Source organism: Lissotriton vulgaris, chromosome 9, assembly GCF_964263255.1.
Source record: "Lissotriton vulgaris chromosome 9, aLisVul1.2, whole genome shotgun sequence".
Lineage (NCBI taxonomy): Eukaryota > Metazoa > Chordata > Amphibia > Caudata > Salamandridae > Lissotriton > Lissotriton vulgaris.
This window is the reverse complement of record NC_141697.1, coordinates 805,705,875-805,730,377: the sequence shown is the minus strand read 5'-3', so window position 1 is coordinate 805,730,377 and position 24,503 is coordinate 805,705,875.

The following is a 24,503-nucleotide window of genomic DNA, read 5'->3' as shown; positions in this document are numbered from 1 at the left end:
GGCTAGACCCTTTTTCTGACAGATTGTCCAAATGTAAATTTCAGCCCGATAAAACCCACAAAGATTTTAAATCAGCCATTGCCTCTCGTCCAATGTATAATGTATGGAAGACATGTAACCCTGATTTATGTGAATTTGCATTTTTTTCTAATGTTCATCATACTCGTTCCAGATTGACTATATTTTGACTAGTATATCTTTATTGCCCTCTATCGATAAATCTGAAATTGCCTCTATCTTTATATCTGATCAAGCCCCTGTATATGCTGTCCTGGATCTTGCACATGTTTCCTCTAATTTTAGTCGTTGGAAGCTTAACACCTTTTTGTTGGCAGATCAGGTTTTTATTAAAGAAGCGTCTTCTTTTATTGAAGAATTTTTTTAATTTAATAACCCATCAGATACTTCTATTCCTAACAACTGGGATGCCTTTAAGGCTGCCTTTCGGGCCTTTGCCATTTCTTTTGTCTCTAAGCAGAAAAAGGCCTCGAAGAAGAAATATGAAGACCAATTACATAAACTTAAAGACTTAGAGCATGTTTATTTAACCTCCCGCTCCTCTGATGCTCTTCATGATTTAATTAAAGCAAAAACTGAACTTAACAAATTGGCAACAACTGAAGCATGTAATATTTTGCTTAAAGTTAAATCTAAATATCATGGTGGACAAAACAAGGCTGTAAAAATGTTAGCTAATTATTTAAAAGTAAAATCGGAACACAAGACTATTGGCCCCATTTTGAATGAGTCCACTAAACATTTAGCTTCATCGGATGAGGATAATGCTGCGGTTTTTCATGATTATTATAAATCCCTTTACTCTGATGACACTTTTCCCACTACTCAAGATTTGGAAGCCTTTTTCTCTGGTTTGCCCTCTCCTCCATCTTTCCCTGATGAATTTACCATGTTAGATAAAGACATTTCCTCTCAAGAGATTCTTACTGCTATCAAAGCCTTAAAAAAATGTAAAGCCCCTGGACCTGATGGTTTACCTATAATTCTTTCCACTCTATTTTTGTCCCTAAACTGCTTCAACTTTTTATTTCCTTCATTGCAGACGCAAAAGCTTCTGGCTCCTTTATGGATGCTTTAATTGTAATCATTCCCAAACCTGATAAAGACCACTCCCTATGTAAAAATGATCGCCCTATTTCATTAATTAATTATGATTGTAAAATTTGTGCCAAAATTCTTGCTTCTCTTCTTGACACCATTAATCCCCCTCCTGATTAAAACTGATCAAGTCAGATTTGTGAAGGGCAGATTAGCAACTGATAATGGCCGCATGTTTGCTAACATCATTTCCTATGGCAAACACTACCAATCTCCTCTTGCAGCTTAGTCCTTGGATGCTGAAAAAGCATTTGATCGTATTAATTGGCAATTTATGTTTCAGACTCTTCAATGGTTTGGTTTTGGGCATTCTTTTATCTCATATGTCAAACTCTTATATTCCTGTCCCCGAGCAAGCATTTTTGTTAATAATCAATTTTCCAGGCCATTTTCTTTGTCAAGAGGCACAAGGCAAGGTTGCCCCCTTCCCCCCCTTCTTTTTATTTTATGCCTTGAACCATTCCTGGAATGAATCTGTGTTAACTCCCAGATTGCAGGTTTCAAGCATGTCTCTGTTGAATCTAAGATATTTGCATATGCTGATTATATACTCATTTATATGTCTAACCCTACTGACTCTCTCCCTCATTTTTAAAATGAAGTACGATTATATTCCAGTATCTCTGGATATAAACTTAATCTTTCTAAAACAGAAGTTTTACCCCGAAATTCTACATGTTATCAATTTATGTTTCATGATACTAATTTTGCTTGGTGTCCCTCAAAAATTAAATACCTTGGTATCTGGTTTTCGTCCTCCTTTAGTGACACCATTAAATTCACATTTTCTGCATTATTTGATAAAATCCAATCACTCCTTCTCATATGGTCTCCCTTATACCTTTCATGGTGGGGCAGGTTGGATACTATTAAAATGATGATTGTTCCTCATATTTTGTATACCCTATCTATGCTTCCTATAAAAATTCCCAATACTCATTTTTCCAAAATTAATTCTATATGTACTAAATTTCTTTTGAACAATAAACACCCGCAAATTGCCCTACATAAACTTATACGTCCTAAAGATGAAGGTGGTGTACGTTTCCCAGATTTTTCAACTTACCATTCTGCCTTCCTGCTTAAACAATCTTTCGCACTGGCCTATGATTCTATGGACAACCCTGTTCCCAAATGGGTTCTTTTTGAACGCTCCCTCCTGAAAGATTTTTCTTTTCAACAGATACTTTTTATGTCAACTTGTACCTTTATATCTACTAGTCCTATTTTAAAATATTCCCGATCTCTACTGTACAGTACTTTTTCTAAAGGTTTTACCCCTCTTCAATGTTTCTTATCTTCATGTGTATGGTTTAGTAAATTCCTCAAGTTTAAAGATAAATCATTTTACTATAAATATTGGAAAGAAAAGGGTATTGTTTTTGTTCACCAATTTTTGTATGATTTTATTATTATTCCTTTCTCTACCCTCCAAACTACTTACCAATTACCTGACTCTTTCTTTACTTCAAATATGTCATTATTGCTAATGCCATACAGTCTCACCTAAATACTTTGTCCCTTTCACATATCACACCATCTTTAACACCCTCTACTCCTTTATACTCTTTATTTTCAATACACAGACCTAAAGCTGCCCTTGTGTATAAGTTACTAATGTCAAATGTTTCTGAAAGACCTAAATCTTCAATTGAGATTGCATGGGAAACTGATTTGTCCGTTTCATTATCTATTGCTACATGGGACAAACTTTGGTCCAAATAATTTAAAGGTTCTGCTTCTGCTCGTATAACTCAGTCTTTGTATTTTATTTATCAAAGAGCTGTTATTACTCCTGTTACTATTTGTAAATTTTCACCTTCATCATCTCCTTTATGCTGGTCTTGTACCTCCGGAACGGGCACACTCACACACCTTCTTTATGAATGTTCTAATGTTTTTTCTTTTTGGACTTCAATTTGGAATATTTGCATGCTAGTGTTTAATTTTACTACTACTTTAACAATACAACATGTTTTTCTTGGCTCTTTATCGCCTAATGTTGATGTTACATCTCCTCCTTCTAGATTATTTGATTTCTTTATTGCATTCGCTTTTAAAGTTATTTTATCCTCCTGGAGAGACAATTCAAATATTTCATTTCTGACTTGGTGGAATTTCATTTGTGATGAACATATAATTGCTTCTGTTTCTTCCTCCTCTCTTTCTCATTAGATAAAATCAGATCTTCTTTGGCTTCCTTTCACTACTTATCTATCTTCACACTCTCCTATGCATTAATATGTTCTTCTTTTTCCCTTAATATTACTGCACAACATACATTTCTTTCTCTTTTTCCTTTTTTCTGTGTTCCTTTCTTCCTTTCCTTTTCCTATCTTTCTCTTCTCTACGTTCCTTTTCTTTCTCTCTTTCTTCAAACCCCATATTTATATTTGATTGAATTACTATTTATTTAATTTGTATATATATTTATTGCGTTTACTATGATATTTCATTGACTTTTTACCTTGTACTCATTTGTTGTTTCTCTCTTGTTTTAAAACTGAATAAAAAAATTACTAAACAAAAAAAAAGAAGTTCTGGGGTATGTTGGTTTACCATGAGGTTGTGCTACACTGTGCAAAGTCCAATTCCAGCAGTTTCTGGAGTGCCCAGCTTCTTTTCGGTGGTTTTCCTGTACCACTAGTCCCACGTTGGAAGGTGCAAGGGGGGAGCTTGGACATAACCCCATTTTCAATCAGCCTCAAGGGGAAAAGTCTACTCCCTCAAGCCCTAGAGACCTTTTTCAAGAACTCTCTAGCCATTCTAGGATGTTAAGCTGTCTTTACTGTAAAGTTAGGTTAATTTTGAAACATGCTACTAGACTTTTGGGTCTTTTATTTTCTCATCTTCTCATCCTCCAGATTTTTTTTATCACAGAAACGTGGCTGCACCCCTTAACATCCCCTGTATTCCTATTGCATTTCCTGAAGAATACAAGGTGGTCAAACTGGAAAGACAATCCAGAGTGGGAGGGGGCATGGCTATTACTTTTTCTCCCTGACAGGCTAACACCTTTTCTCCATGTGTCTTTAAAATGGAGACCCCCTCCATTGACTTTTAACAAGGCGCTTTAGTCTATTGCCCCCCAGGATCTAAGAAAAATTGTGGTCATATGTTGGTAGAACACTTACCACCAAATGTGGTCACCACAAATTATCTCCTTTGGGCTGGTCATTTTAATTTTTCACCGGGAAGACCCCTTAGATACAGAGGTAATCCAACTGTTTTGCAACCTTGAAATGTTAGGGCTACAGCAGAAGGTCTCTGGCCCCACCAAAAAAGATGTCAGCACTCTCGATCTTGTGTTCAATAACTTTCCGTTTTTTATATACAGACCGTCCACACCCTTTCGTTTGGAACGATCACTGTGCCATCAGCTTTAATTTTTCGAGGGTGGCAGGCCCGGCAAGCCTAAGTTGGTGGTCAGAATAACTCTAAGGCATTGGAAATAGTTAATCCCCCCTTCCTTGTAACTGCCTTTTAGTCAACAGAGATAAAGCATAGCAATGATATAGATACTGCCTTAACAGCATACCATTACCCCCTTACATATACCTTTGACACAGTTGCCCCCCCCTCAAACATGGCTCTTCAAACTCTTTCAGTAATGAGAGGATTTAAGGATAGAGAAAACAACAAGTAGAAGACTGGAAAGGAGATGGTGGATGACAAAATCCTTCTCAGAAAAAAATGCTTATGAACTAGCACTTGCTGATTACTATAGGAAAATTAGAGAAGCATGCAGACTTTACATCATTAATAGGATTGATCAGGCTGGCAATTCAACCAAAGAACTATTCAGGGTGCTTAATGAATTCACCAAGCCCCAGGCCTGTATTTCAGCTATTCCGGGTTCACAAGGATTGTGGGGTTCACTATCTGATCACTTTGAGGGGAATATTACTAAGATCTATCAGTACTTTTATATTCTAACTCCAGAAGCTGCCAACTTGTCCATTTATAACTCTCTACCTTCTAATGATCCCGCTTTATTGGAGACATTTGCAGCAATCTCTCAAGAACAAGTGCAGGAGAAGCCAGACAAAGCCAAAGCTGGCTCTTCTTTGGATCCTTATCCCCCCCAAATCATGGCCACCTTGTTTGCCATATTAGCGCCATCTATTATGTCTCTCTTTAATCTATCTTTATACTCAACAAAAGTAATGCAGGATTGGAAACCCATGAATTTTACCCCGATTTTTAAAGACAACCAACAGAGATATCAACGATCTGGCCAATTATTGGCCCATATCACTCCTCCCTCTTTTATGCAAGGTTTTCAAGGGTCTTGTTAATAAACAGCTCTCTTCCTATTTGGAGGATCATGGCTTATTGGACCCATCTCAATCTGTTTTCAAAGCTTTCCACAGTATGGAAAGCACATTGGTGGCTGTAGTTGACTCTTTTAGACTTTCACTGGATGCTGGCACTCTGACTATGCTGGTAGTACTCAATCTATCAGCCACTTTTGATGTGGTCTTGCATTCCATTCTGGTCCTCAGGATTTATGAGTCATGTGTCTATAGAAAGGCTTTGCACTGGTTCATAGGTTTTTTGGACAACAGGACCCCAGACGATTTCACTTGACTCCTTTAAATTCTGAACAAGGGGGTTCCCCAGGGATCCTCTTTGAGCCATACTTTGTTTAACATCTGTATGGCCTCCCTTGCTTAGATTGTCAAACCCTGCAGCTTTGATATTATACCTTATGCAGATGACACCTAATTAATTATATAATTTAGGTAAGATCTGGACAATGTGAAAACCAGATTTACCAACTGCATGAGGAAAAAAAATGCTTGGATGATGCACAGCTGTTTACAGCTCAATGGAGACAAAACAGAGATTGTGTTGTTTGGGAAGGCTGAGGACTTCTGGTCAGCTGGTTGATGGTCATCCGAGCTGGGTCCGGCTCCCCGTCCCAGGAAGGCAGTTAAAAATCTTGGTTTTATGATTGGTGAGAACCGCTCCATGAAAGATCATAGTCGATTTGCTTATGGTGCCTGCTTTGCTACCATGCCTTTGCTCACAAAAGTGTTTCATTGAGGTCCAGGAGAACACTAATTCAAGCCCTGATTATGAGTCACCCAGACTATGGGAATGCCCTATTGGTAGCTGCCAATGAAGCTCTTCTTTCCAAACTGTAGGTTGCACAAAATGCATTGGTCTGTAATCTACTTCCTGGTACTTCTTCAGTTGCAACCCTGAGGCCTCTTCATTGACTGCTGGCCAGAAAGCAGTCCCTGTTCAAGCTTTTCTGTCTTATTAGTAAGTTTCTGGCAAGCAAGGGTCTGGTTTTTTAGGGAGCTCACTCTGTACTGCCCAGCAAAAATCTCAGAACAAAGCTTAGTTAAGTTCCCGCCGCACCTGTACCTCGAGATATGACAGCCTGTCTTTCTCTTTCCTTGTCCCCATCATTGGAATACACTTCCTTTCTACATTCACTCCTGTACTGACTTTTACAAATTTGAAAATCTTTTGAAGACCTGCGAACTTTAATTGGTCATCCTGTCTTGATTCACGGAAAGTGCTGAGATATTCCTTCAAGACTAAGTAGTTTGCACTATGTTAAGTTCTTATAACATAACATAACAACTACCAAATCGCTAAACCAAATTGCGTAGTGCTATTTGGCATTTGTACATTACAAAATGCTTTTTTTGCAATCACAATTAGGCCGATTCTGTGAATTCGTCCATTTGTGATCACAAGCTAGTTTTGTACTTATGGCCCACAAAGTACTGAAAGACCTGACACATACTGATGATGAAAGAGAGGTCTGGAGGAAGCGGATGGGCTGCAGGAGGCAGTCAGGGTCTGTCTGACAGATCAGTCTTTGAGGTTGATTTTTAATAGGTCGTGGTCTTCTTTTATAGTCACCTAGGACAATTTTACTGTTGATTTCCTTGATATTATCGCAAGCAATAAATACATGCAATCGCCTACATCTTCTAAAATATTCATAAGGTGTCTTTACATGTTTGAAACTTCACTGATTTGTAAATGTGGGCTACTTTTTTAGCTATCTGATTGGCTGATAGGGGTCAGTTTTAATTTGGTCCCTGGACTGTTTTTGTCTGAGTCCAACCCTAGAGGTAGGAGAGCTGAAACCTATACTCATAAACTCTTTAGACCAATGGTTTTTTTTATGCACCATGATAGGTAAAGAGAAAACTCCTTTTGAATTCTCTAAAATGTAATTTTACTACGCTTCTAGGTTAAAATTTAGATCGGCAACCATATTTAGATTCGTTTGTTTAATTCAAATTTTGAAACAGATTCAGTTCAGTAAATCTTTATTTCGAAGAATAAAATTCCTCATAAAAACACATTACATAATAAAATTTCATTATATATCATTCCTGAACTTTTAGTAAATAAAAAGTTTGAAAAAGAGAGGGTACAATTCATAAAGAGAGTCTGATTATTTACAAAGATAAATTAATTTCTTGCGTTCCTCAATCTTACGGCTACTTTTAAAAAGCTTAAAATGGCACATAAAGTATGGGTATCACTAGCTTTCTGTAGGAACAACAATGCAGCTCTTGCATGGCGAAATTTCTGTTTCCTAAGAATGTCTACCAAGAACAAACGTCTAGGGTTTCTATAAAATGAACATAAAATTACAAAATGAAGGGTGTCCTGAGGAGACCTATTGTCGCAGCCGCAGGCACCCTTCTGCTCAATTGTTACAGTAAAACCAGCAGGATAGGCTAAAATGTTGGGTAACAAATTGAGCCTAAAACTGCACATCAAAAATCGGTCATTTTGGCTGTACATCAGAAACAGATATGGTTCCATTCCCACCCCATTTCTTACAAGGTCGTGAGCTGCTATTGATTTCTTTACAGAGCCAAGACCACAGATTCAAATTTTTCTAAGAGCAATTTTTTCACCCTTGGTTTACAACTATTTGAGATCGAGGATGGGTCATTAAAAAGTTGGCACTGGTCAATGTTCACTAAAGAGTCTTTCACATATTTTAGCCAAGGAATTTGTAGCCCCTTGTCCCTCTGCAAGCAGTCTAACATGATTTCCCTGCTCAGGGCTGCCTCCGGGTTGGTACAAATTCTAGTCCATGCCATGCCAGATTAATATACACCAATTCAAGCATTATGGTGTAAAAATACAAAGTAAACAGAACAAAGCTATATCTCCAAGAGTGATTGAGGCAATGCATCAAAAAGAGAACAACTAACTCGATCACTGCAACACAGGGTATCAAAAGACAAAAATGCGTTTTGGATTGCATCTAGTTTCATCTAAAAGCTCTTGAAATCCCTAACTATCCCTACACTACCTTAAAATGGGAATCCTAGTCTAAGGTGAGTTTAGCAAAGAGTGGGAAAAGAAAGGTGTCAGCCGTTATACTCTTCCTAAAAAGTAACTCCAACCGGGGTTAATTATCATGAGCCACAAAATCAAAAGCAAGGTCTGTACCTCAAGGCGTCCTAAAAGCAGTGCTTTCCCTAACTATATTATAACATAAGGAATCACTAAATTAAGGCATCTCTCATCGTACCGCTGGTAAATTTCCATTTCCACTGAGCTCTAACTTCCTTTCTCCACCTCCATATTCACATGCCAAAATATTTCATACATCCTTGGTGCAAACTCTTTCTCACAAGAGGACTCGTCCTCCCTCCATTATCACCTTCTCCTTCGCAGGCCACTCTATCTATTAGGAACAATAATTCTTTCGATCAACTAATACAGCCTTGTCCACCTGGAGTGGGAACACAAGACACATGCAAAATTCCACAATGCAAGCAAAATATGAATTCAAACGTTAGCTGAAAAATACATTAAAGATCCTTCTCAGGCCTACAGTTAGGCTAAATTAACAATGCCCAGGTTACATTATGTTTCCACTTTCTATAAACAACTAGGAAATACTTTCAGTACATTTAAACAGTTATGAGTGGCAAGGCCTAACAACTAAGGGTTATGGGTGTAATATTAAAGAAATCCATAAACACATGTAGTTTGTTATCCCTTCACACAAAACTACTACACCCCCTTGTCAGTACATTTCTAAAATACAGACAGATATGTGTTTATCTTGTATTCCTCTTACTTCTTTTCATATGTTAGTCAAACAGAATATATGTGAGTGCAAACTAACCATGATTATAAAGCACTCCTAATGTTACTTTAAAAGGCCCAAAATACTCTCCTTCAGAGGCAGTTCCCCTGCTAGTGTCTGCTAAAAACCTAGGATAAAACCCTAAGCAATGATCATAACTCTATGATATAATTTCTGGATTAAGATTTCAGATGGGAAAAAAATGAGAGGAAATGTGGTAGCAGCTGTTCTATGTGATTTTCTGCCTGTTTTCACTCACCGACAGATCACCTGAAGCGAAAAGACTGCTAAATAAAATATTCTTTTTCCGCGATGTGAGGCTGTACACCACACCAAGCTAAATAAGTGCTAATGGCAGAAATGTGTGGTAACTGAGTTACTGTACATTTTCGCCATTAACACAACACCCTCAAGAGGACCGCAAAGTGTTTGGAATAATTGGTTGCAAATGGAGCATTTTTAAGCCGCGAACAATGGCTAAAGAGCATAGAGTTATGTAGGAAGATGTGGACACTTCCACAGTGGGATTTTATGGGAAATCAGAACGGCTGTAATTATTTTAATACCACTGTGCCCACATTTCTCTTCCTGGCTGCTAGTAATAGCACTTCTCAGTAGGGCTGACATTTTTCTATTGCACAGCATTGCCCAGCGCTTCTCGAAGTTGTTTTTATATGTTCATTTTTTCTATTCCATACATTTTATTGAGTTTTATAGAACAAACAATCAAGAACAAATCCATGTAATAGGACATGCGATACACATAAAAAGATACATTCAATGTCACAATTATGCGATATACATACATCGCAGCAGGAACAAAGATTGGAGCGTTGTTCTACAGGAACATATAGGGGCAGATTTACAAGGCACTTGCGATGCATTTGCGCCGCTGCTGAGTCACTTCTGTGACACAGGGGCGGCGCAAAGCAAGCTCCATGCTGCGATGGATTTCCAACGTGACGCATCTCGGGAGATGCGTCACGCGGTAAACCCCTACGCCACATTATACCTACCTCAGGTATAATGTGGGCACACCGTCGCAGTGTGGGCGTTGCGTCGCTGGAAAGCCTCGGAAACAAGCCTGAGGGAAATCTACAAGATTTCACTCAGTCACTTTCCCGACGCTGCTGCGTCAAAACCTTGCGCCTGCTCGAAGCAGGCGTAAGGCGTGACTCACAATGTCAAAGATAGGCTGGTTTGAAACAGTGCTTGCAACGCAACTCCAGCAATGCAGCAACTGGCAGTTACGACACGCATCTGCCTACCCTTGCGCCATGGCGTGCTGCATTGTAAATGAGGTGCATCCTTGGTGACACAAGGGTAGTTTTGCGTGTCGCAAGTTTTCTGGCACATGCCTGCAGATTTGCAGTGATGCACCAGACCATGTAGATCTGCCTTCTAGTGAATTCGATGTTTGTATTTATGGGTAGGGAGACAGAGCCTAATTCGAATGCTTCTGAGAGAAGTGGTGTAGGAAACAATCTAGCGCTATAAGAGAAATTTTGGTGAAGACAACAAGTTTTGGTCAGCTTGTCAGAGGAGGATACGTCTTGTTTAATCAGGGATAAATCGTTTTAATTAGAGTATATAACATATATCAATGTGTGTACCACATTCTATACAATTTGCTGGTGAAGGGAAGGAGGGGAGGGGGCTTTGCTGAGGAGGGAACCAGTACAGAAATAACACTTTTTGGATGGGCTTCTTTGCTTTTTTAATGGACAGTAATATCACTTCTAAGCATGGCTGGCATACGTGTTATTGCTGTGGAAAATCATTTCTCACAAGGGCTGATATACTTTCTGTGAACTGTACCAATGCGTCTCAGTGGGGCTGCCCCTTTAAATTGGAATTGAGTGAGGAAAATGCTTCCCACTGAAAAAGTGTTTATTCTGCCCTGTTGCAGGATCAAATCAAATACTAACTGTGATTGTGGTATGATAAATGTGTATGAATATGCTTCATGCATATGTTTTGACAAAAGTGTTATGTAAATAGCAGATTGGTGTTAATATTTGTATTTGTATTTGTATTTGTATTTGTATTTAATTTATTTATAAAGCGCTAACAATCATCCTAGGTAGGATATCACTTATTTTTGTCACCGTTTGAGAAGCTGCTTGTTTTTAGGTCGAGCATTAGAGACCGCTTGGATATACTTTAGCATATACTTATAAGTGTATGTACCTTGTGGGCTCTGACGATTAGCCCTAGGACTTGTCTGCTTCCACTTAGGGACTTTTTTTCTGTTTAACTGCCTCTATTTACCTGTCTGATAGAAAACGACCAGTAGAGGTCAGTAAAATACCAGAATTGCTTTCTGCTTGTTCAATTGTCTCTATTTAACTGTATTGATAGAAAATGATCAGTAGAGGTCAGTAAAATACCAGAATTACTGTCTTCTGAGGGACTTTCTTTTTAGGTCTCGCCTTCGCAGCACGCATTCGCTGCAAGGCAAAAAGGCCTTTTCCAGTCACTTTGGCTTTTCAGCCAAGCACGTTGTATTGCCTTCAATGGCAACGCGTGGACGACAGGAGATTCACTCGCTGGAGCGCGTGCCACCATCTGGCAGCAATTATCGCTCCTGCGAGTGAAACCGGCCCGACCCCTTCCTCTCCCCCACACCGCGGGAGGCACGTGTGTTTGTGCTTGTTTTTCAAAGAACCATCACCACCACATGCAAGATGCACGCTGAGCGGCCCCGACCCCCACCGCATCTATATCCCCCAATCTCCACTTGACGAACAGCGCAACATTTGTCTCTCTCTCTAGTTCTCCTTCCCTGGGCCAACAACAACTTCCCTTTTAAAGTTTAGGGCTCCTGCCACTTTAAGAGATCGCTGGCGGCCCGCCCCGCCTGGTCCCTGTAGCCCTTTGTCGTTGTAGCTGCTCCAGTTGCCATGTGCCGTGCTTTACTCCTACCCTGGACCAGCCACAACTTCCTTTTAATATTTTGGGCTCTTGCCTCTTTAAGAGCTCGCTGAGGGTCCGCCTCACCTTGTCACGGAGCACTTTCAGCTGTGTTTCTGCTCAGGCTGCCTTGTGCTGTCTTTCCTCTTTCCTCGGGCTTCCTTCGCTGCCCTTGTGGGAGGGTACTCACCAGAGCGGCACCTTCGGCTCCCTCCTGATGTCCAAGGCTTGAAAGTAGGGGGGGGGGGGCGAGGTACCTGGACGCTCCGCTGGGCTTCCGCTGGAGAAGGGAGGTGCTCGCCTGCCCAAAGCCCTCCGCTCCCGCTGATGTTCTCACCGCTCTGTTGATGCCGCTTCTCTTCCCAATGAGCTGTCCCACGAAAAGTGTTTCGCCCCGCCAGGCATGGTGCTCCTAGAAGGCCACAGAGTTCTCTTCCGCTCTAAAGGCCACCGAAGTCATGCCGTCATCTCGCCTGGTCGGTCCTCAAGCCAGGTGAGCCTCTTCTCTCTTTTCTCTGCCAGGGGGGGTGTTTGAGTGATTTCTCAGGGCCCGCACCCCTTATTTAACCCCCCCAGCTGTTAGCAAACTCGCCACCGGATTGGGGCTGTCCTAGCTTACCCTGGATTTTATTACTTGCCTGAACTGTGGGATTTGGAGCACAGCCTCCTCAGGGGGTTCCTGCTCTTGAATCCCAAATTTCACCTGCTGACTTGCTGCGCTCCTTGTCTTCTTCTGTATCTTCCCTGTCGTCCTCCTCTCCTCGCATGTTTTGAAGCAGGGATAGTTTTCTCTATCTGCCCTCCCCTGGCTGGTGGACTCCTCCAATGAGGCTTTCCTCGATTGGTGTCCTCGGCCTGTCACATCCTCCTGTCCTGCTGCTCCTGGGTGATGTCTGCTGCTTCATGCCAGCCATCTCCCATCATCCATGGTGGGCTTTTTATGGGCTGGCTCTTCTCTTTGTTCGTTGTTTGGCCTCTAGAATACTCTTACAGATGCCCTCCAGGTTCCTCCTTTGGTCCTGAAGATGAGAGATAATTCATGCCTGACTCTCCTGAATGATACTGCTTATGTGTCACCTGAAATGATGGCCTGAACCGGATGTATAAGGTAAGGCTGCTGGGCAAATTGGTGGATTTTTCCATGGAAGTTATCTACTTTCAAAAAAGCACTGCCAATAGTTCCTATTCCCTGGTGTCTGGATCTACCAGATGCACAAATTGTATTTATTTATATTCAGCATCCCAGAACGTTTATAATGTGATCCAATTTGAAGTCTGTGGAGTACTTCCTCTGTTTGCATGTATTTGTTTAAGGTCCCACTTGTTTTATTTTTCTGGCAACTGCCTCTATTTAACTTTCTTGATAGAAAACGACCAGCAGAGGTCAGTAAAATACCAGAATCACACTTTAGCATACTCTAGATTCCAGTCCATAGAAATTGACTTCGACAAGCACCCGTAGGCAATAATATTTTTTTCAAATCTTGTATTTCCAGCGAAATGACCATCGAAGACCCTGAGTTTATGTTAAAAACAGAGCTCTGGACTATACCATTTCCTGCTGAAAGGCAATATTTCTCTCAATGTGTTCCCATACCTGCTGCGTCATGCAGTTTGGTGCTTATTTTCCCTCCATGTTAAAGAACAGTAGATGTTTCAGCACCCAGGTGAATGTGCAGCATAGCTAAATACATATAAGGTCCCAAAGGTGAGACCAATTGCATTGTAAATGCTTGTTTCATTAAGTCAACATCCCCACACTTCCTTTAAATCCAGCACATGGAAGAGCGTCACAGTGCTCCATTTGTTGATTAAATACCTTATTTCTTCACTCTACACAACAGCATATTTATGTAGTAGAAGGTACCAATAGTTCTTTAGAACTGGCTTCCATTCAATACCTCTGCCAGCACATGGATGAGGGGAAAACAGATGAGCGGCATTGTTCAAAACAAACAATATGCTTACCCAGCCTTATTAAAAAAAAATACATTTGAAATGTAAAGTTCCGAATAGAGTTTTAAGGGGGACAGCCTTTACGACGCGGCTGTTACACCGCCGTGCCGTTACAACGCGGTCTTTTCAACACAAGTCGTTACCACGACTTGCGCTGGAGGGCGCTGCAGGACAAGGAATTTTTTAATTTACTATCCAACACCTTCCCTACTGTACGTAGGCTGGTGTTGGAATAGTAAATTAAAAAAATCCTAAGTCCGCACCCCCTCCAACGGAAGTCGTGGTAACGACTTGCGTTGAACAGACCGCGTTGTAACGGCACACGTTGTAAAAGTACGCGTCGTAAAGCCGTACATCCAGTATTAAGATGTTTTTAGTGAGAAGTTATGAGTACTTCCAAGCAATTAACTTCTCTATATCAATGCTTCAGCACTCTTATCCAGCAATGCAAATATGTTATGTCCTCTGAAATACAAGAGAAAAAAAGTTTTCAGAAAAAAATATCAGAGCACAGGGAACCCATCACGAAGCGCTGAACTGCAACATCTTGAGACAGAAATTTATCTGGGGGTGTGGTGGTCAGGTAGACATGTCTCACAGTTGCTCCTGTGGTGGAGACGAGAATCCTGCAACATCCTGTGATATTTAACCTACTAAGGTCCTTGCAGCAACGCCTTTGTTTCCCTAGAGTCCAGCGGCGCTTATTATTTTAGTGGCTGACCCTGCATCAGGCATCATAGCTGAGGGGACATTGGCACATTGCAGGCCTGGATGGTGCTTGGAGCAGGGCGCTTGTGTGCCCACTGGAAGTGCAGTGGACTGGGTGCCCCCATGGGGGAGGACTGGGCCTGGGTGATGGGGTAGAATCTCCTGCCCTCAGAATGTATATCAGTACGAGGCCCAAGAGACCAAGTGACGGATGGTCTTGGTGGGTGAGTCACCCATTGTGCAGTGACCCAGGGCAGCCGGACACTGGAAAGTGAGGCGCCCGGTGTGTGGAGATGTAAATGCAGGAGTGGACAGCAATGGAGTGCTTGTTTGTGGCTGCAGTTGCTGGCCGAAAAAACTACAGACTGCGGGAGTGGCCCCTGAGGCCGGGACGAGAGGAGCCGGATGACTGAAGGCACCATTCAAGGGTGGCTGCCAGGGCCACATTGTGATAGTAAGTGTCTGGGCGGCGGGCCTAAACACTGTGGGCCTCATCTATGAGAAATGGCGCATCGCTGTGTGAAAGCAGCGATGCGTCACTTCTCAGTGCGCACTCCTTGCGACATTCCTGATGCGTTATATTTAATGTATGACGCATCATGTCGCAAGGAGTTACAGATACGTCAGTATTTCTGATGTATCTGTGAGCGCAAAAGTGACGCATTGCTGGAGTGTGTCACAAAAGTGACGCAACTTCAATAATGCGTCTTTTCACATGGGGCAAGCCCCATGTGAAAGGACCTGCGTCAGTCTTACGCCTGCTGTGAGGCAGGCGCAAGATTTTGACGCAATGGCGTCCTAAAAGTGATGCAGTGAAATCTCATAGATTTCACTGCGTCACTTCTGCGACCCTTCCTTGCGTCAATACGCCTCCCTTGCATACATTATACCTGGCGCAGGTATAATGTGGCTCAGGGGTTTACAAAGTGACGCATCTACCTAGATGCGTCACTTTGTAAATATGGCGCAACAATGTGCATTTTTTACGCCACTGGTGCGTCACAAAAGTGACGCACCGGCAGCATAAAAGTGATGCACAGCCTCATAAATGAGGCCCTGTGATCCTTTCACCCAATACCGGCACCTGCGAGGTGCGAAATTCTGGGGTGTGGAGGCACCGCCTGCAGCTGCAGTTCCTATAACAAAGCAAGCGTACATTGGTTGAGCCTGGTGGAGGCCGAAAACTCCTGCTGCGGCTCCGTCAACCTGCTTGCACCTGGGCCCCTCAAAGGGCTGCGGATGGCATCTGCAGGCTGGGGGGGCTGCCGTGCTGCTGTAGAAATGGTGTGGGTGCCCTGCTGCAAAATGGGGCACCGGGCAAATGAATACGCCTCATTAATGGTTACACACCCAATGTCGATAGTAATGATTACTTTGGGATGGTGATATAAGCAGCACATGCCAATGGAAGTTTTTTTGACTGGTGACCTAAACTGTTTTGAAGACAGGGATGCCGATAGGTCCCCTCCTAGGCAGGGCGCTAAGCTGAACATGATTGAAGCTCTTTAACAGACTATGGTAAGCATAGGGCTGGTAGATATATGGTACATGCAACACCCACAGACGATAAGGTACTGCTGTTATACCCCGGCGACAGGCACTCATAGTAGGTTGGATTATTTTCTAAAGCAGGCAGATGTTGCACAGTGACTGTTTATTTGGCTTGATATTTGCCGGACCACTCACTCCTTCTGATTACTTATTTCCTAGCTAGATCAGTGCCTCAAGAAGAAGCCTTCACTGACTTGTTTGAGAATAACTGGGGTGCTACACCTCACAGAGTGGTGGAGTGGGATGTGACAAAATTGGTGTGGAAAGGAGCGTATATGGCTACAGGTATGCGTCAAACTTTAAAGAGAGACCTGACACTTCAGGAGGAGAAACTGGCTGCACTGGAGGCAGTTTGTCAAATAATAGGGGAGCTCTAGAGGAAAGGGCCCATATGGAAAATCATGTGTGGCTCTTCTACAGGCGGAGATTGCATCGTATACTGGCTTGATTGATCAAAAATGTGAACTACACACAGCCAATTCTGTCTATTGAAGATAAGATGGGACATGAAGTCTATACCCATCAATCCATGAATGATGTGTTTGCGGACACCTACGGAGAGTCTATACTCCATCCGGGCCTACCAATGAGCTCTCAATTACTAACTACATTGCTGCGCTGCTGCTGACACGGCTTAGCATGGTGAAGTGTGCAGAGCTCGATGTTCCACTGACTAAACAGGAGATCCTCCATAAGATAGACTCTAATTTAGGACTGCTAAGCTATCGGGGAGATGGACTCCTAGTCGGGGGACTCTGACTGACAAACTATTGATGGTTTATATGGAGGTCTTAGGAGGGAGTGCTCTCGGACTCAATGATGGAGGCCCTTATTGTTTTGGTTCCAAAACCAGTGAAAGATCCCATATATGCCATCTCCTATCCCCAATTCTCAATGGTAAATGTAGATGGAGTCCAAGACGTGTCGACTTCATCAGATGCTGCTTGCCTGGGAGATTCCTGTGGCTTGACAGTTCATGTTGTCTCTCTATATGCTGATGATACGATGATATATCTGCATCAGCCGGCCACATCTGTCCCAATCCTCCTGGATGCTGTGAACGAAATTTGGGACTTATTGGGGCTGTATGTTACCCATTCAATATCCACTTTGTTCCCTCCTGGACAGTTGAAGGATGTTGTTAGAAAAGTTACCGAGACCACCAGGCAATAGCAATCTTCTAAGTAAGATTACATTTATTGAAGCACACAACCTGGTGTTGTGTCGTTGATTCACTCCAAAGAGCCAGGTCATAACCGACCACCTTGGAACACTCAACACCTTACATTCTAGAAGTGCTTATGTATGTATATATCTTACATCATGGCGTAAATAACAAGGACCCCCTGTTAAGCAACAGAATATGTTTGACAGGGAAATTAAACAGTATGTAAAAAAGTATCAATTATAATATCACCAGGGAGACGACGGTAAGTATGAAGCACACAAAATTTAAAAAGAAATTACAAAAAGTTATATTTATTAGGTATGTATACTCAAGCTAAAAACATTAAAATTTTTTTACACATACTGAAATAAAATACAACATATAACAAATTTTAAACAATCAATGTAATACAAACAATAACAACATTAATTCATAAAACTAGGGCGGACAGTAGTAGTCCTCTTCGACGCGCGTTTCGGCGTTTTCACAAGAACGCCTTCTTCAGGAGCCACATACACAATCTGGAACATGCAGAGGAAGGATTGTCCTCGGTGGGGATAGCTGAGATGCTTGATTTCTTTTGATAGAGGTCAATCGTCGGGTCAGAGTACTAATGCTCTGTTTAGTAATCAGTGTTGTTCAACATCTTGTGGGCACCGTTATTCAGTATCCAGGTGCTGGTTCAATTAACCCGTTGGTTCCTAGTCCCTGACTGGAATTGTTGCTTTTAGAATGTGACGCTCGTTATCTTTGATGTATAACTGCGCAGTGATTCGTATTCAGCAAAATGGTATCAAATGTTCAGTCCGATGTATTTAATTTCCTTCGCAATTACAGATAAAAAACGGTAGAATTTTCTTAAACCGACTTGAGTGCAGCTGATAGACTTCAAGCGGCAAGAGGGGTCACGGCTCTGTTTCTGTTACGGTAACGAACAGAGCAACCGCAAGGAACATCAACCTGCGGGCGTCACGACCGATGTGTCTGATGGCGTCCCGCAGCCGTTGGAAGAGATAGTCCAACGGCTGCGGTTGCTCTGTTCGTTACCGTAACAGAAACAGAGCCGTGACCCCTCTTGCCGCTTGAAGTCTATCAGCTGCACTCAAGTCGGTTTAAGAAAATTCTACCATTTTTTATCTGTAATTGCGAAGGAAATTAAATACATCGGACTGAACATTTGATACCATTTTGCTGAATACGAATCACTGCGCAGTTATACATCAAAGATAACGAGCGTCACATTCTAAAAGCAACAATTCCAGTCAGGGACTAGGAACTAACGGGTTAATTGAACCAGCACCTGGATACTGAATGACGGTGCCCACAAGATGTTGAACAACACTGATTACTAAACAGAGCATTAGTACTCTGACCCGACGATTGACCTCTATCAAAAGAAATCAAGCATCTCAGCTATCCCCACCGAGGACAATCCTTCCTCTGCATGTTCCAGATTGTGTATGTGGCTCCTGAAGAAGGCGTTCTTGTGAAAACGCCGAAACGTGCGTCGAAGAGGACTACTACTGTCCGCCACAGTTTTATGAATTAATGTTGTTATTGTTTGTATTACATTGATTGTTTAAAATTTGTTATATGTTGTATTTTATTTCAGTATGTGCAAAAATTTTTTAATGTTTTTAGCTTGAGTATATATACCTAATAAATATAACTTTTTGTAATTTCTTTTTAAATTTTGTGTGCTTCATACTTACCGTCGTCTCCCTGGTGATATTATAATTGATACTTTTTTACATACTATATCTTACATCATAACACATCCCCCGTCCTTCCTCAATAACAACATGAAATAATGGAAACTATGAAATATTCCATTATGGAAAAACACAACTAATAAGGTGTGTGGAAGGAACAGTTTTCATTCAAACTAAACTAATAAGTTGAATAAAGAGGTACTGTTCCAAAAACTAAAATAAAAGTAATTACTATAAAAGACATACCAAAATCCTGGGAAAACTAGATTTACTTGCTCCTCAAATTTCACAAAATCATACACAAAGTGTGGGAAAGATCTTATACAGACAATCATGATCTTAAAAAATCCTCCAAATAAGAGAGTGCTCTGCAAACTCATGTTTCTCTAGAGACCCTTGAAAAACTAGCTTCAACATCAACTTTTCCACCATTGATTTCTTCATCTTCCATCAACATAATACCTGAACATTCATAATTTATTTTCTCACACATTCACCTCTTTTTTATGTAAGGCCACATTCCTCAAATTCCACCTTTCCCCTCCTTCCACCACTACAAAAACTTACCAACTTTCACAATTCAAAAAATACCTCTTACTTCAGAAATTCCTCCTTTTACCCTTCCAGGTTTAATTTTGATCCAATCACCAACTTTCAATTTGGTGCCATCTTTGTCCTTTGACCATACTGCACTCTGACCCCGACATGACCCATTCTTGCAAACAAGCAGGAACTAAATTGGGCCAAGGTAAACACCCTCACATCTGCTGGAAAGAACAGTTCTGTCTGACACTTCGAGTGGTGGTGCGATATGCCTTCATTTTATTTGCACTACATCGATTAGCTGAAGCCAGTTGAATGGGGCCTCTGACTAACATTTGCGGCAAGCCCGTGCACACATTATAACTGTTCAATACTTATTTAGATATAGTGTAGAATTTTTGTCAAAATCAGGAAAACATGTATTAATTCAATAACATTCGAACAGTGTGGCCGTGATTGTAATATTTTCTTTAATCCCGAACGGTTGTCCAGCCAACATGTGTTTCATATGGGGAAGTGCCGCACAACTTCTTCAGGGCTGAAAAGATGTACAATGGGACATATTGTATCATTCACAGCATACAGGATCATATGTTACATACCATATTCTGACATTAGGTGAGAACCCTAAATGACAAACATGCATCGGCATAAAAGTACCCACATGCTTCAATGAAGTGTAAGATAGTGTGTGTTCTTAACACACTCAACCTGAGGGGTCAAAAGATGGTGGAAAAGACCCTCTTAACACATGAATTTCTTGAACGCCACTGATAGGTGGGAATAAAAACCGCAGCATTGATTGAGCTGGTAAGTAGAGGAAGGGAGAGAAGCAAAGACCCGGAAGAGAGAGAGTTAACTTTTCCTGTAGTAACACTATTTCAGAAGAAGAAGTGAAGGAAAGCATTAAAAAGGTGAAAAGGGGCAAGGCAACAGGCCCGGATGGCCTCCCTGGCGAATTATTACGGGTCATAGCCCCGGAAATAATTTCGGTGCTGACAAGACTCTTCAACGATATCCTAATAAACGGTGTGGCTCCTCCGAAATCTTGGGGAGAGGCGATTATTGTCTTGATTCCAAAACCCGGGAAAGACCCAGCCAAATGCGGCTCATATAGGCCAATTTCACTTTTAAACAGCGATTATAAGATCTTTGCAGCTGTGCTGGCAAACAGACTTGGACGTGAGGTTGGGTCAAATATTCATACTGACCAAAAAGGCTTTATAAAGGGTAAACAACTTTCGGACCTAACATACGATTTGATCGGGGCAGTGGACATTGCCTCTACTTTTTCCCTTCCTTTGGCGATTATGACCCTTGACGCAACTAAAGCGTTTGACCGGGTAAATTGGGCATACTTAGCAGAAACTATGAAGAAATTTGCATTTGGTCCAAATTTTCGAAGATCAACTGGACTCTTATATCAAAACCCCAGTGCAAGTATCATGGTGAATGGTGTGTGTACTCAGCCCTTTCAGATCACTAGGGGGACAAGACAGGGCTGCCCCCTGTCCCCCTTACTATTTAATATATACATTGAGCCACTTGCACAATCCTTTAGGGATGACTCAAGAATTCCCTCATTCAAATTCGGTGGATGGGAAAGGAAAGTTGGGCTATATGCCGACGATATCGTAATATACACCAGTGACCCTGCAAATGCTTTCCCCGTAGTGGTTGAAAAAGCCAAAGAATTTGGAGGTATCTCAGGCTACGATATTAACGCCGAAAAGACCGAGTTGATGACATGGAATATTGCCAATCCGGGTGTGGGGGTGACGCCCTCAACACACGCAATACATTATCTTGGAGTTAAAATCACACAAGACATTGACGACTTAGCAAAATCAAACCTAGACTTGGTTGCCAAAGAGTGTAGGGCCCTTTTAAGATCCTGGGTAGGTCTTAGACTATCAATTTATGGGAGGGTTAATATTCCTCCCGAAATTGACCTTTATCTTTAATGCAATTCCCATTGCATTTGATTCTAAACAACTTCTTAAGTGTCAACAAGAAATAAATTCTTTCATATTGGGGTACAAAGCGACAAGGTTGGCTTGGAAAAAATTGAGGAGGAGGAGGGAAAAAGGTGGTCTGGCCCTCCCAGATATTCAGTACTATTCCTGGGCGTTCCAGCTTTCCCACTCAAGAATGCTTCTGAAGACACCAGACGTCACCTCAAATGGGAAATTATTTAAATCAATGTTGGTAGGGGCAAACCTCCCATTGGATGGGTTTCTTTTCAAGTTCGGAGAACAAAAGTTTTTCAAGAAGGTGAGGTTAAAGATTCTATTGACGCAATTAAAGACGTGGGTACAAATTAAGCGCAGAGTGGGGTTGGCGTATTACTCTAATTATGCACCAATTTGGGACTCTCCCGGGCTTCCACCTTGCTTACAGGACTCTCTGGCCACCCCTCTAATATCAGCTGGGCTTGCTAGATGGGAGGACTTACTTGGTGGTGGCATCCTGATACCGTGGGAAGCCCTTAAGGAAAGAGTAGGGGTGACATTGTCTAGATTTAAATATATACAAATTAGCAGTTGGGCCAGAGAATTGATCAGGAAAGTCCCTAATATCGGGAGAACTAGTCCTCTAGAACAACAGCTAGTTGGAAAACAGATAGGAGGTAAAGAGGTGGCTTGTTGGTATTGGTCTATACATGAGGAGATAGATGGGGAGTTTCACCTGCCAAAACAGTTATGGGGGAGAGAAATTGCGGCTATAGAGGAGGACAGTTGGATAGAATCTTTCACCCTTTTATATAAATTGGTAAAACCCGCTTGGCTTAGACGAAACCATCTGTTCACTTTACATCGGGCTTATCTCACTCCTCTACGTCTGTCTAAATTTCAAGAGGGGAAATGTTGTAACAAATGCAAACTCCCCTCAGCATCTGACATTCATATGTTTTGGGAATGCCCCCATCTAGCTACTTTCTGGACAGAGGTTAAAGCTACCCTGGACTCAATTATCCAAACCGATATCTCATTATCTTTATCACTTGTCATCCTTGGTGTACACCAGAACATAACTGGGGCAGCACGATCCTTTCTGTTTTACGCCATACTGCTGGCAAGACGGCAGATATGTATGCAATGGGTGGACACCACCCCTCCCACCCACTCAGGATGGTTAAACTCATTATATGAAACCTCAAAGGTAGATCTGAGAAGATCATGTAGAGCTCAGAATCTCACATTTTGGAAGATTTTGACTGAGTGGAAGTGAGGTCCTATTGGGGTTTTTTTTTTTTTCCCCAATATCCGATGATTAAGCCCATCCACTCAACAGTTCAGTATTGTGGTCTGCCCAGATTCCGACATATATATACTGAATACTTTGGCACGAAGTTGCTTTGAGACATCGTCATAAGATGCACGGTTGTTCCTATCAATTCATAAAACTCTTTGCCAAGTAGTGAGGCGGCTCAATCTCCAGGGTCTTGCTTCTAGAGGCAGTGAGATGATTGGTTGGTTTCTCCCGCATCTAAGGGACGTGTGTCGGGCAGATGAGGATACAAAAAAAAAAAAAAAAAAAGTAACACATGTGAAGAAAAAACAATGTTATGATGTGAGTGGGGGTCTATGTGATGGCCCCTACTAATCGTTGTAGCAGTGGTGAGGAGAGTGAAAATGCATGTGAACGACAGGGAGAATATTCCCTGGCTGTAAATGATTGATCTGAAGTAGGTCTAAAAGGACATGCAAAAGTATATGCTTATGTGGACGTTAAATAGTGAATACAATATCCTAGTGGCTATGATCGTCTGTGGAAGAGAGATCTATATCCTGGATGAATCATGCATTAGGTGGAGATAAGAGTGTCCTACCTTCTTGCAAACTTCCTAAACTGAATATCTGAGTATGAAAGAATAGACAGGAGAATGTGTCAAAATAGAGACCACTAACTCATGGTGGTCTAAGACTGAGGATGAGACGGTGAGACAGACATCTCACCTCTCTGCCGGTTATACTTCCGTCCCTGCTGGTGATGCGTAAATAGATCCTTCTGATATCATGTCCCGGTGATGAACGTCAATTAAAAAGAGTTGAACTTTGGCTTCTACAGTGGACTGTTATGTCCTAAATAGAAAGCAAGGGGCCAGAGATATTACATACATATGCTAGGAGAAAGATAACTATCCGTACCGAGAATTGCACCAATGCCTGAATGGGGCTATGGCAAAATCTCACCTCATTTGGTTAATACTCTTGGCAGTAAAATTCAATCATTAAATGAGATCATCTTCAGATACCGAGTGTGGCTATCTGAAAAGAATATCGAAAAGAAAATTGGTCAGAAACACCCATATGGGTGCTCTCATTGCAGAGTGGCCCGTCCCCATGTCACATTATCGTTAACAGGATTTACACCAATGCCTACGAGGGGCTAGGTCAGAGTCTCACCTAATTCAATTGAGCACTCTTGGAAGTATAATCCAAATGAAAAATCAATCAATCTTCAGATGACGAGTACAGATATCTGAAAAGAACATCAACAAAGAAAATAGGTTAGAAAACCCCCATAAGTGAACTCTTAATAAAGAGTAGCCCGCCCCCATGGACCTCACTTACTTGAAACAGCGAGTTAGCTGGCCAACGTCATTCTGCGGTTCCTGGATAACCTGGAAGTGATCATCTACCCACGGTGAGGTATCTATATGGACGAGGTTTCCTGAAGACCAGACAGTAAACTGGGAGCAGTAGCATTCCATGTTTATCAGAAGTGGCCCACTGTGTAATGG